At 36.3% G+C, this 10713-nt stretch overlaps 1 pseudogene; it reads right to left on the minus strand.

The window, feature by feature from the left end:
• Positions 1-9642, minus strand: part of LOC141318626 (uncharacterized) — a 72225-nt pseudogene extending 62583 nt beyond the window's left edge.
• Positions 9643-10713: the final 1071 nt, after the last annotated feature.

Below are 10713 nucleotides of genomic sequence, written 5' to 3' on the forward strand. Positions count from 1 at the left end.
TATGATCCACAAATAAATGTAAAGCGATTGACAAAAACCAAGCATATTCACAAAATACATAGAATGAGATCCACAAATATGAGTTATATTCACAAGTAAAAAAAAAAATAGAATTGAAAATAAAAAACATACTTTACACATATTTTACACAAAATATCAAAACATACTTTACACATATATTTTACCCCAACTTAAAGTAACATTAAAGCAAGTTTTTTCTGTGAGTAAACGGTCAAATGACATTAAGTTACCTCATTTTTGCGGTGTAAACTATGGAGTTAGAATTGTTGCGTAATTCCAAATAAATACATTATGATCCACAAATAAATGTAAAGCGATTGACAAAATCCAAGCATATTCACAAAATAAATAGAATGAGATCCACAAATAAATCTTAGAGTTCCACAAACATGAATTATATTCACAAGTAAAAAAATAGAATTGCTAATAAAAAACATACTTTACAAATATTTTTTCATTCTACAAACACAACTTTGCCCTGCATTTATATGTGAATCGTGTACTGTGCATTTGTAGATCGCTGCGCGTATTTGTGAGTTTTGAAACATTTCAAGCGTCAAGACGCAACCTAATCCACAATTGGATGGACTCCACCCACCTTCTACTTAAGCCAATCAGATACCGGCCACGTGGGGCTGACCAATTGTTGCACGTTCTCGCTCCAACCAATCACGTTTTGACGGTGACCGTGAGGGCACTCATGTTTGTCTTTGCCAGGACATTTAAATTCGTGGGAACGTGATATTATGTCGATATTACGCCGTGGCCGGTATCTGATTGGCTTAAGCAGAAGGTGGGTGGAGTCCATACATTTGTGGATTAGTTTGCAACTTGACGCTTGAAATGTTTCAAAATTCACAAACACGCGCAGCGATCTACAAATGCACAGTACGCGATTCACATATAAATGCCGGGCAAAGTTGTGTTTGTAGAATGAAAAAATATTTGTAAAGTATGTTTTTTATTAGCAATTCTTTTTTTTACTTGTGAATATAATTCATGTTTGTGGAACTCTAAGATTTATTTGTGGATCTCATTCTATTTATTTTGTGAATATGCTTGGATTTTGTCAATCGCTTTACATTTATTTGTGGATCATAATGTATTTATTTGGAATTACGCAACAATTCTAACTCCATAGTTTACACCGCAAAAATGAGGTAACTTAAAGGAGAACTCCGGTGTGATATTGACCTAAAGTGTATTGAATCATGATACCGAGTGTGAACGTACCTTGCATATTTCATCTCGGTTTGTGTCCAGCTGTCCGAAATCTGGGGTCAGTTAGCGATGCTCACAACAGGTTGTCAATGAAAGTCAATCGGGCATCGAAGGAGCCATGTAAATAAATCACTGTTTTACGCCATTTACGAGGCACAAAGTAGCTCCACACTTCATCGGTAGACTTCCTAGGGCCCTGACATTTAAAACGAGACATTGAGAACTCAGAAAAAGCACCGGTAGTTTATTTACAAGAAGATTTATACAGACATCTTCCACCAGGAACAGAGCAGTCGCCGCCATCTTAAATGTAGTCACGATAAATCGAGTGTGGAGCACCAATGAATTTATCAGGTTATCAACGTATCAGGTTGTAGTTTCCTTCGTGCTCGACACTCGACTTATCGTGACTACATTTAAGATGGCGGCGACTGCTCTGTTCCTGGTGGAAGATGTCTGTATAAATCTTCTTGTAAATAAACTACCGGTGCTTTTTCTGAGTTCTCAATGTCTCGTTTTAAATGTCAGGGCCCTAGGAAGTCTACCGATGAAGTGTGGAGCTACTTTGTGCCTCGTAAATGGCGTAAAACAGTGATTTATTTACATGGCTCCTTCGATGCCCGATTGACTTTCATTGACAACCTGTTGTGAGCATCGGCTAACTGACCCCAGATTTCGGACAGCTGGACACAAACCGAGATGAAATACGCAAGGTACGTTCACACTCGGTATCATGATTCAATACACTTTAGGTCAATATCACACCGGAGTTCTCCTTTAATGTCATTTGACCGTTTACTCACAGAAAAAACTTGCTTTAATGTTACTTTAAGTTGGGGTAAAATTTAACAAATGCCAAAGCTCAGCATTTTGTTCATGTACTCCTCCATCAGTTTGAGAACCACTGGTTGCTACTGCTCCTGAACAGTGGTCATCTATTTATTTTTTTATTTACTTAATTATGTTGATATTATCTTCTTAATTTCTTCTCTTTATCTACTTATTTATTTTACATATTTTTTACCTTTTTCTTTCTCTTTTTCCTATTTTTCCCCCTTATTCCCTCCATTTTTTTTGGAAAAATATAAAAAGATATAGAAGTGTACAACTAATATATTACCATGTTACATCTCACATAATTACAACTAAATGTAACTTGTTTGCGCTTTTGTTTTGGCTTTTTTTATTGTCAGACTTGCTTTATATTTACAGCACTGTTTTTTCCTATTTTGTACAGTTTGTAGAGCGTATGCAGTAGCCAAACGTGATTACTCACATTTTAAGGTTTGCTTTGTGCAAAATAAAATTATTTTCTTAGAGACTTTTGCATATTTAGCCAAAGTGCTAGAAATCAATGGTTTTAATATTAGAAGCAAATATTGGATTTAATGTTACAGAAAAAAAAAACAGTAAAATTAGCATTTGTCATGTGATCTCAACACTTCTGTTGAATGTCTCCACATTTCTACACTCCTGTGACATTATTCATAAATACAATTCATTTCAGCTTTGAGAATGAAAACCAACCTGTTTGTTCCTCAGTATCTTCATGTTTGACTCTGAATGCTTCTTCACTCTTCATATCTTCACTCTCCTCTTTAATAAATGCCATCTTTGTTTGTTCCTCAGTATCTTCCTGTTTGACTCTGAATGCTTCTTCACTCTTCATATCTTCACTCTCCTCTTTAATAAATGCCATCTTTGTTTGTTCCTCAGTATCTTCCTGTTTGACTCTGAATGCTTCTTCACTCTTCATATCTTCACTCTCCTCTTTAATAAATGCCATCTTTGTTTGTTCCTCAGTATCTTCTTGTGTGACTTTAAACGCTTCTTCACTCTTCTCTTTAATAAACTCCATCATTGTTTGTGTCTCAGTATCTTCATGTTTGACTCTAAACACTTCTTCAGTGTTCATGTCTTCACTCTCCACTTTAATAAATACCATCTTTGTTTGTTCCTCAGTTTCTTCATGTTTGACTCTGAATGTTTCTTCAATCTTCATGTCTTCTCTCTCTTCTTTAATAAATGCCATCTTTACAATAGTGTTGCATGGATCTCTGTTGATTCTCCAGGAGTCTTTCTGTGTCTTTGAACACTTTGTCCTGTTTAAGATGAGAATAATTAAAAGAAGAATCAATGCAAACTAAATCTCTGTGTGCGTCTCAATCAGCTCCTAGTTCAGTAGTCAGTGCCCTAGTAAGACAGTCATAGACTTATATATTAACTGTGTAAAATATAAACTAATTACACAGAAAATTCATATTTAGGTAGGCTATTTGACTTATATTTGGTATTCAATTATTTGTACATCTAATATTACTCTTTCATGAAATCATTCTCGGTTGTCATTACACACGTTTGTGTTTGTTGTTGTCGTTTGTAGTCCGCGTGCCGCTGATTCGAATCACTGAATCGTTTCACAAATGATTCGATTCAGATGATTCGTATTTTCAGTTTCTCATCACATCTTATCATCACACGATTTATTCATGACATAGGGAGCGAAATGAGACGCACATTCTCTGTTAGTAAAGGCTAACGTTGTATTTCAGTAACACTAAATAAAGCATTAAAACGTTATATTTAATAATGATGCATTTATTTGACATAGCTTGTAAACGCTTTAATTGATGTAACAGATAGCATTGATTTAAAGACTTTAAAACCACAAACCTTTCTTCAGGCGACTCACAATAATAGATGAGGAGCGCAGCGCAGCTTTATGACGTCACATCACCAGAGCAAAATAAAAGTTCATTGGTGCACTGCTCTCTAGAACAGTGTTTCCCAAACTTTTTTCCTGGGGACCCACATTTTAAAGTCGATAAATCTTTGTGACCCAATAAACATTAAGCCCATATAGTTCATATATCACGAAGAGAATTTATGGATTAACAAAATATGTATTACCATTTTTAAGGTCATGCTTCCACTTAACTATTTAAAAGAGATACAGATATTTGACAAAGCACTTTTTTTTTTAAGTAAAATGCAGATTTGCAGAAAATGCTGTTTACCACAAACACAATATTTATCCGTTATTTTGATTTCAAATCCACAAGTGCTTTTTCAGCATTGTGATCCTCTTTTATCACAGTACACTACTACAATAACAGACATATTCACGTTTAAACTCAATAAAAAACAACGTATTATTCAATGCACTTGACTTCTAGATTTGTATATTAAGTTGCTCAAGCAAGTTGCAACACAATTTAAACACAACATAGGGAGGCTATAGCTTCCTTTTCTAATTGAAATTGGGCTATCTAAAAATATTTTAATTAAAACTTACCACAGACAGAAACAGTCGGCTCTCATGCTTTTCTTCCGCATTAAATCTTTATTAAAAACAATGCTTTAAAGAAATTTTCTGCCTGGACAAGTGCACGTATTATGTTGCCTTTTTCTTTAAAACTGCACTTTTCCTCATTTTAAACCTAGCCAAAAAGCCACGTGTTGACTGTGAAAAAGTGGACTTCATTTATATGCATTTATGGGACATTTTCGTGTCAATCCATGTTCATTTTTACAGCGAACAATGCACTTTAATTCAGCACATGCAGCGCTTGCAGCACAGCAAAAAATAGACTCTGCCGAAATGATCGCTGCTCTGCTGCAAACGCACTGCTTCTGGGACGCACTGCTGGACAGCAACCGCGTGCAGTGTGAACGCTCCAATCCGTTAACATGGGTGCGGAAAAAAATACGCAACGCATACGCACTGCAGACGGAGTATGAAACAGGCGATGCAGAGCGCAGCTAAAGAACAACAACAAAAAAGAAAGCAGAAGAAGAAAACAACGAGCTCCCTCGTGCGGCTAATAGGTGAATTACACATATAAATTTTAATCAAGAGTATATAGCGCACTGAAAAATAGTGCTCGACTTGGCGACCCATACAATATTTCCCGCGACCCACTTGTGGGTCGGGACCCCGCCTTTGGGAATGACTGCTCTAGAATCACAAACACATCAAAGAAATGTTGTATATAGAATAGAATTTTGTACCCATATAATGATGCATTTCTAAGGTTATTAACATCATAAATCTAGGAATTTTGTTCTCTATTTTTAATGTACATTTATAACACTGTGCTTTCTGTTTTTATACCTTGCCATTAAATTCACTTTACCTTGTAACTTTTACAAAAGGGGTGTGATGGCAAAGTTTATCTATCACTTTGATCTATGACTATTGTAATCAATCTCTTGTTATTTTGTTTGTGTATTTATTTATTCCTCTTTTGGAAAGTTACTGAAACAGTGAGTACGTTTACATGGACAACAATATTCCGATTTTAATGCGATTAAGATAATACTCTGATTAAGAAGCATCCATGTAAACTGAGATTTTTTATTAATTTAATCCGACTAAAGTCATAATCGGAGTAAACACAAATCGAATTAAGACAGGTGGAGTATTCCTATTTTAGTCGCATTATGGAAGACATGTACACACCTTAATCACACTATTCCCCTTGTGTAGGACTTTTCGCCACATTTTGTGACAGGATACACACTAATGCTGCGTTCCAGGCAGGTTTTTGAGCTCGTAAATCATATCTTCAAACCACGACTCAGGTCTTTGTAGCGTTCCAGGCAAGTCACGCTAATCATTTATTAGTTTTAGCTATATTATTAATAATTTGATTGCAACGTCGTTATATTGTCCTAAAATCTATTTTCCACCGTGTGCCACTCGCATAAACACAGCACCCCAGAGGCTTTATTGTTGTTTCGCGGGATGTAACTCGGAACTGGGAGTACGTCGATCTAGTACGAGTTCAGGGGTGGGAATTCACGGGTTTGACTGCCTTTCCAGTGCACTTTCAGGGGTAGAAGTTTTGGAAAAACACGGGTTATGGGTTGCCTGGAACGCGGCTAATGCTCTCAGTTGGTCGCACGTGCTTATTGGGTTCATTTTTATTTTTTTTTATTTTTTTTTGCTACAGCATGGGATTAATCAATGCTCATTGCTGATAAATGGTTTGTCTGTTATCATAATTTATAGTTTTATGGAAACGTAGTTAACATTCAACCCGTTCTTTTTCATTAGTATTATTTGTGATTTTAATTTTGTGAACGGGATTTCCGCTATTGGAATGTCTCAGGATGCTTTTTAATTTTATTATCGAATTCATGATCTTGGTTTTGCTAACATATATAGGCTACACCTATCAATTTTAAGATTAAAACAAATTTTTAAAAGATGGATTTGTTATTTTTAATTAAACAGCATAAAAACAATAAAATAAAACCAGCTTATATCATTTATTAACAAAAACTAATAAGACGAGGCATGGACTCCATCACATGCTGTGTTATATGCCGACTAAACAATTTATTACAGGGCGCGCAAACACTGAGCAACCAAATCAATTTATAAAAAATAAATAAAAGAAAGCCTCCAAAGCGTAATGTGAGGTAAACGGCAAAGATAACAGGGTTTTCAAAATGAAAATAAACAAACAAAAAAGTAAAACTAAACTGGCTTTTCGACTTGCGTGTGTTTTTTTTTTTTTTCCCCTAAAAACTGACTGGCTCTGAAACGCTCGCTGTATGGAGCAGACGCTTTGGAGCAGAAATGCGACCACGGCAAATTTTAACTCACAAATTCTAAAAAAAATTGTTGCATATGTCCAGAGCCACTTCAAGTTTTTATAAAATTAAAACCGAAACATCCGAAACTCTATAACGAAGATGAACTGATAGCGTCGCGTGTGGACGTAATGTGTGTCATTAATCGATCTATGCACTATAACATGTAAAACGGGAACATGAAAGGAATATTCTAAAAGCAACTCATGTAAACAGCTTAATCATATTATTGTCTTATTCAGAATAAGGTCATTAATTAGATTACTGGTGTCCATGTAAACGTAGTCACTGTCAGGGATTTTATTTGTCAGATTTCTATTGGAGCAAATGAGGCCACAAAAACTATACTTGTTGCCGTTTCCATTTACCACTACAGAAGTTTACAAAACTATGACTACTTCAATTTCTGAGAACCCCATAAATGTGAAAAGTGTCTATATAAAAATGTCATGTAAGAAAAAAGGTTCATGTCAATCTTTGCATGAATTTTGTCAGTCACTTGCAGAGTTAAGAATTTGGGATGAATGTCCTAAATAATTTTTATTTGCCAGAAGGACAGTTTCTGCCAGGATACTCCTCAATTTCTTCCTCGTCCTTCCTGTAAAAAGTTGAGTTCAGGTCTTGTGGGTTTTGCCAAGTATTGCTGTTGACACAATTCTAGAAAGAACTATGTCTACAATTTAGGTGAATGCACCAGTCAGGGAGATGGAAAGTTAAAACACTGTCAACAATAGTGAATCACATTTTTGACTGTCATGGGTATGTGTATGAACAAGAGTAAATGCCAGCTAAATTACATTGCTTTCTGATCACTTTATTGTGCACTTTTTTGCACAAAAATGTGCTGATTTTCACTGACATTAAAAAGATGCATGTGTTTCCTGCGAAGTTGATTTTTTTTTTTTGTCATCATTATTTTTGTAAAGAGATAAAAATGCCAAAAATGCCAAAAAAACTGCCAAAATTATGTAATAGAATTTTGTTGCCATATCAATGAAGTTTGATAAAGATATCAAACTTCATTGATATGGCAACAAAATTCTATTACATAATTTTGGCAGTTAACCTTTTCACTGGTGAGTTTAGAATATCTCAGCGGTCCCCCTGGAGTGAGTTTTTTAACGGCCATAGAACGTTGAGTTGTATCACGTTCCAGTTTCCATGGTAATGCATCAACATTGACGCCTGAATTTGGCGCTTTTCACGTGTTTTTATGATTTTAAGTCTTTTTAAAATGTTTTAATTATAATGAACTTTTAATGTTGTTTTCTTTTCATGCCAAATATAATCATAAACGTGTTGCAGCTTGTGCACAATAAGACGACATGAGCGGTACTTTTAGAAAATGTGCTGCTATTTGCGTCTAATACGAGCTATGGCCGCAGCCTTGTTTGTTTACATTGCAAAGCAGCATGGGTTTTACGTGGCTCAAAGAAACGTTTTTAGTCACGTGACATGTGCCGTGTGCAGCAAACAATTATTTGCACCGGGCTCGTTGTAAAGGCGCTGCACAAGCCGGTCAATTTTACTTATATTTTAAGACAGGAACATTGGATTATCTCACTAAAGATATGAACACAAACACTTACGTTTTACAAACAGGAAGGACCAGGAAACCCGTGCTTACCAGCATGTGCAGGAGGATCGAAGTCGTGCTTAATTTGTACTTTGGTCACACAAGGTAGGTATTATTATGTATTATTCTCCTGTATTTTATTATTTCAATTAATCTTGTTAATTTTATTCTAAGCAAGAAATAACATCAACCATAATGGCATGTTGATAAAACAATGTACATGCATATTTTATATGAAAGTGGCAAAATATCCAAGTACTATTAATGAAAACGCAAAGCCAAAGTTAGTTTTGAACCATTTTTTTTTAATCAAAGTTGGTTTGGTGCAGGGTACTTAGTTTTACAAAAAATAAAGGTAGCTTAACAGCGTGAAGAGATGTACATCTCTTGTATGTGTAGAACAGCATTTTGTAGAACAGTCATCAAAACGTTTGTACATAAAATGAAATTTTATAATAATAATAATAATAATAATAATAATAATAATAAATGATTGTAAATATTTATAATTACAATTACAGCATGGCATTGCTAAATCACTCCTAAATTACTGTACAGTATTAATTACAAGGTTGATATAGTAGTGTGAGTGTGTGTGTGTGTGTGTGTGTTTTATATATATTTTACACTTTAAAAAATATACATTATTTACACAGTTAACAGAACAAGTGCTGTAACATTTTTTTTTTCTTTTTCTTTCTCAGAAATTGGCCATAGTGTGGTACTGTTCAAAGCACTCTGCTGGACACAGTGCTGTGTTGCAAGGTTTGCACATGAACCTCGTCTTCTGCCTTTTCTGCGGCACTTTTTGGTGGTCATGCAGACCTTGCAGTGCCTGCGTGTGTTCTTCCCCCTGTTGGACAGTTGCAGGGATCTCAGAGGGGAAATGCCGGGCACTGAGACGAAGTGGGTTGTAAGCAGGAGGGCGTCCACCAGCAGATGGCTTCCGGGGAGTGTGGTGTTCTTCCACAAGTTGGCGAACAAGATTTTTACGGACCTTTTGGTATGTCAGGTTAGAATCATGCTTTACCTTGTACTGCAAGGTCCACAAAATGGAAGAACAGTTTCTTGTACCATTTTAGGGTCTTGCGAGTACAGCCAACAAAACTGTCCATCATGTCGACCTTATCCACAGCACCCATTTTCTTGTTGTAGTTCAGCACGCATTGGGGTTTAATTTTCTCATCTCCCGTGGTGTGATCTATCTTTCCAGAGGGTGACATCTCTGCTGAGTGGAGTGTTGTCAGTGTGGTACCCTGTAATATATTTGTTTCGCAACCTAAAATAATTATATCTTTATCATCGTTATTGTTTTGGAAGGAGATGTAGTGTGGGAATGCGTGACTATTTGCGCTGTAATTGGTTGTACGCCAGTACGTCACCGTGTACGCCGGCACGGCACGTCACCATGTGACTACGAGATCACCTATCAGCTCACGCGATCTGTTTCATTCACATAAAGACGGTGAACAAGCATCGCATGACTGTTGTGTTGCTCATTATATTCTCCTTCTCAGGTATGATTTATGTTAAAAGAAAAGGGTTATTTGTTTACTAAGCACTGAATGTTCATTATATGAGTCGTTGGCAATGTATGTGAACGTGTTATATCTGTGCTACCGTGTTATATGCGTCTAGGTGTTCTAATGCATGTGATTAGCACGTTAGCGTGTTCGTACCGAGTGAACATGGCGTTGTTTATACGCTGTGTTACTGTATATTCTTAAGTTAAGCACCTGAAGTTACAGATCATAGGTTTATTGGGAGTATACATGTGCTGTTATACACGTATATGTGACATGGGTATTTTTCAAATGTAATTTGAGTTGGTATCAAGACTGTCATTTTCTGAAGTTATGCAAATTTGTGTGTTTGATTATTAGATCTGTTTCATTCACATAAAGACGGTGAACAAGCATCGCATGACTGTTGTGTTGCTCATTATATTCTCCTTCTCAGGAGTGCTACAATTTTGGAGGCACCGCTGGGATGGTGTGCGGCTGGATTACTTCCTAAACGGAGGACCCATCCAGCAACATCGTCTCTTCATTAATGGCCCAACCGGGCAGCAATGTGAGACAGTGAGAGTGAGTGGTGAAAGATGCTGATTGAGTAAAGCGTGCACTTGGAGACTGAAGCTGCAGCAGAATCAAGTTAGCAAGGTAAACGTTATTCGCTCCAATCTGTCCACATAGGGGTTAAAATGGATGACCGGGAACGTCTTCAGGATGAAATTGGGGAAAAATTATGCACCCTTCCCCGTGACAAGCTAGTTGAACTAAGTAGCTTCCTTC

The sequence above is a fragment of the Garra rufa genome, chromosome 1 (assembly GCF_049309525.1).
Source record: "Garra rufa chromosome 1, GarRuf1.0, whole genome shotgun sequence".
Taxonomy (NCBI): Eukaryota; Metazoa; Chordata; class Actinopteri; order Cypriniformes; family Cyprinidae; genus Garra; species Garra rufa.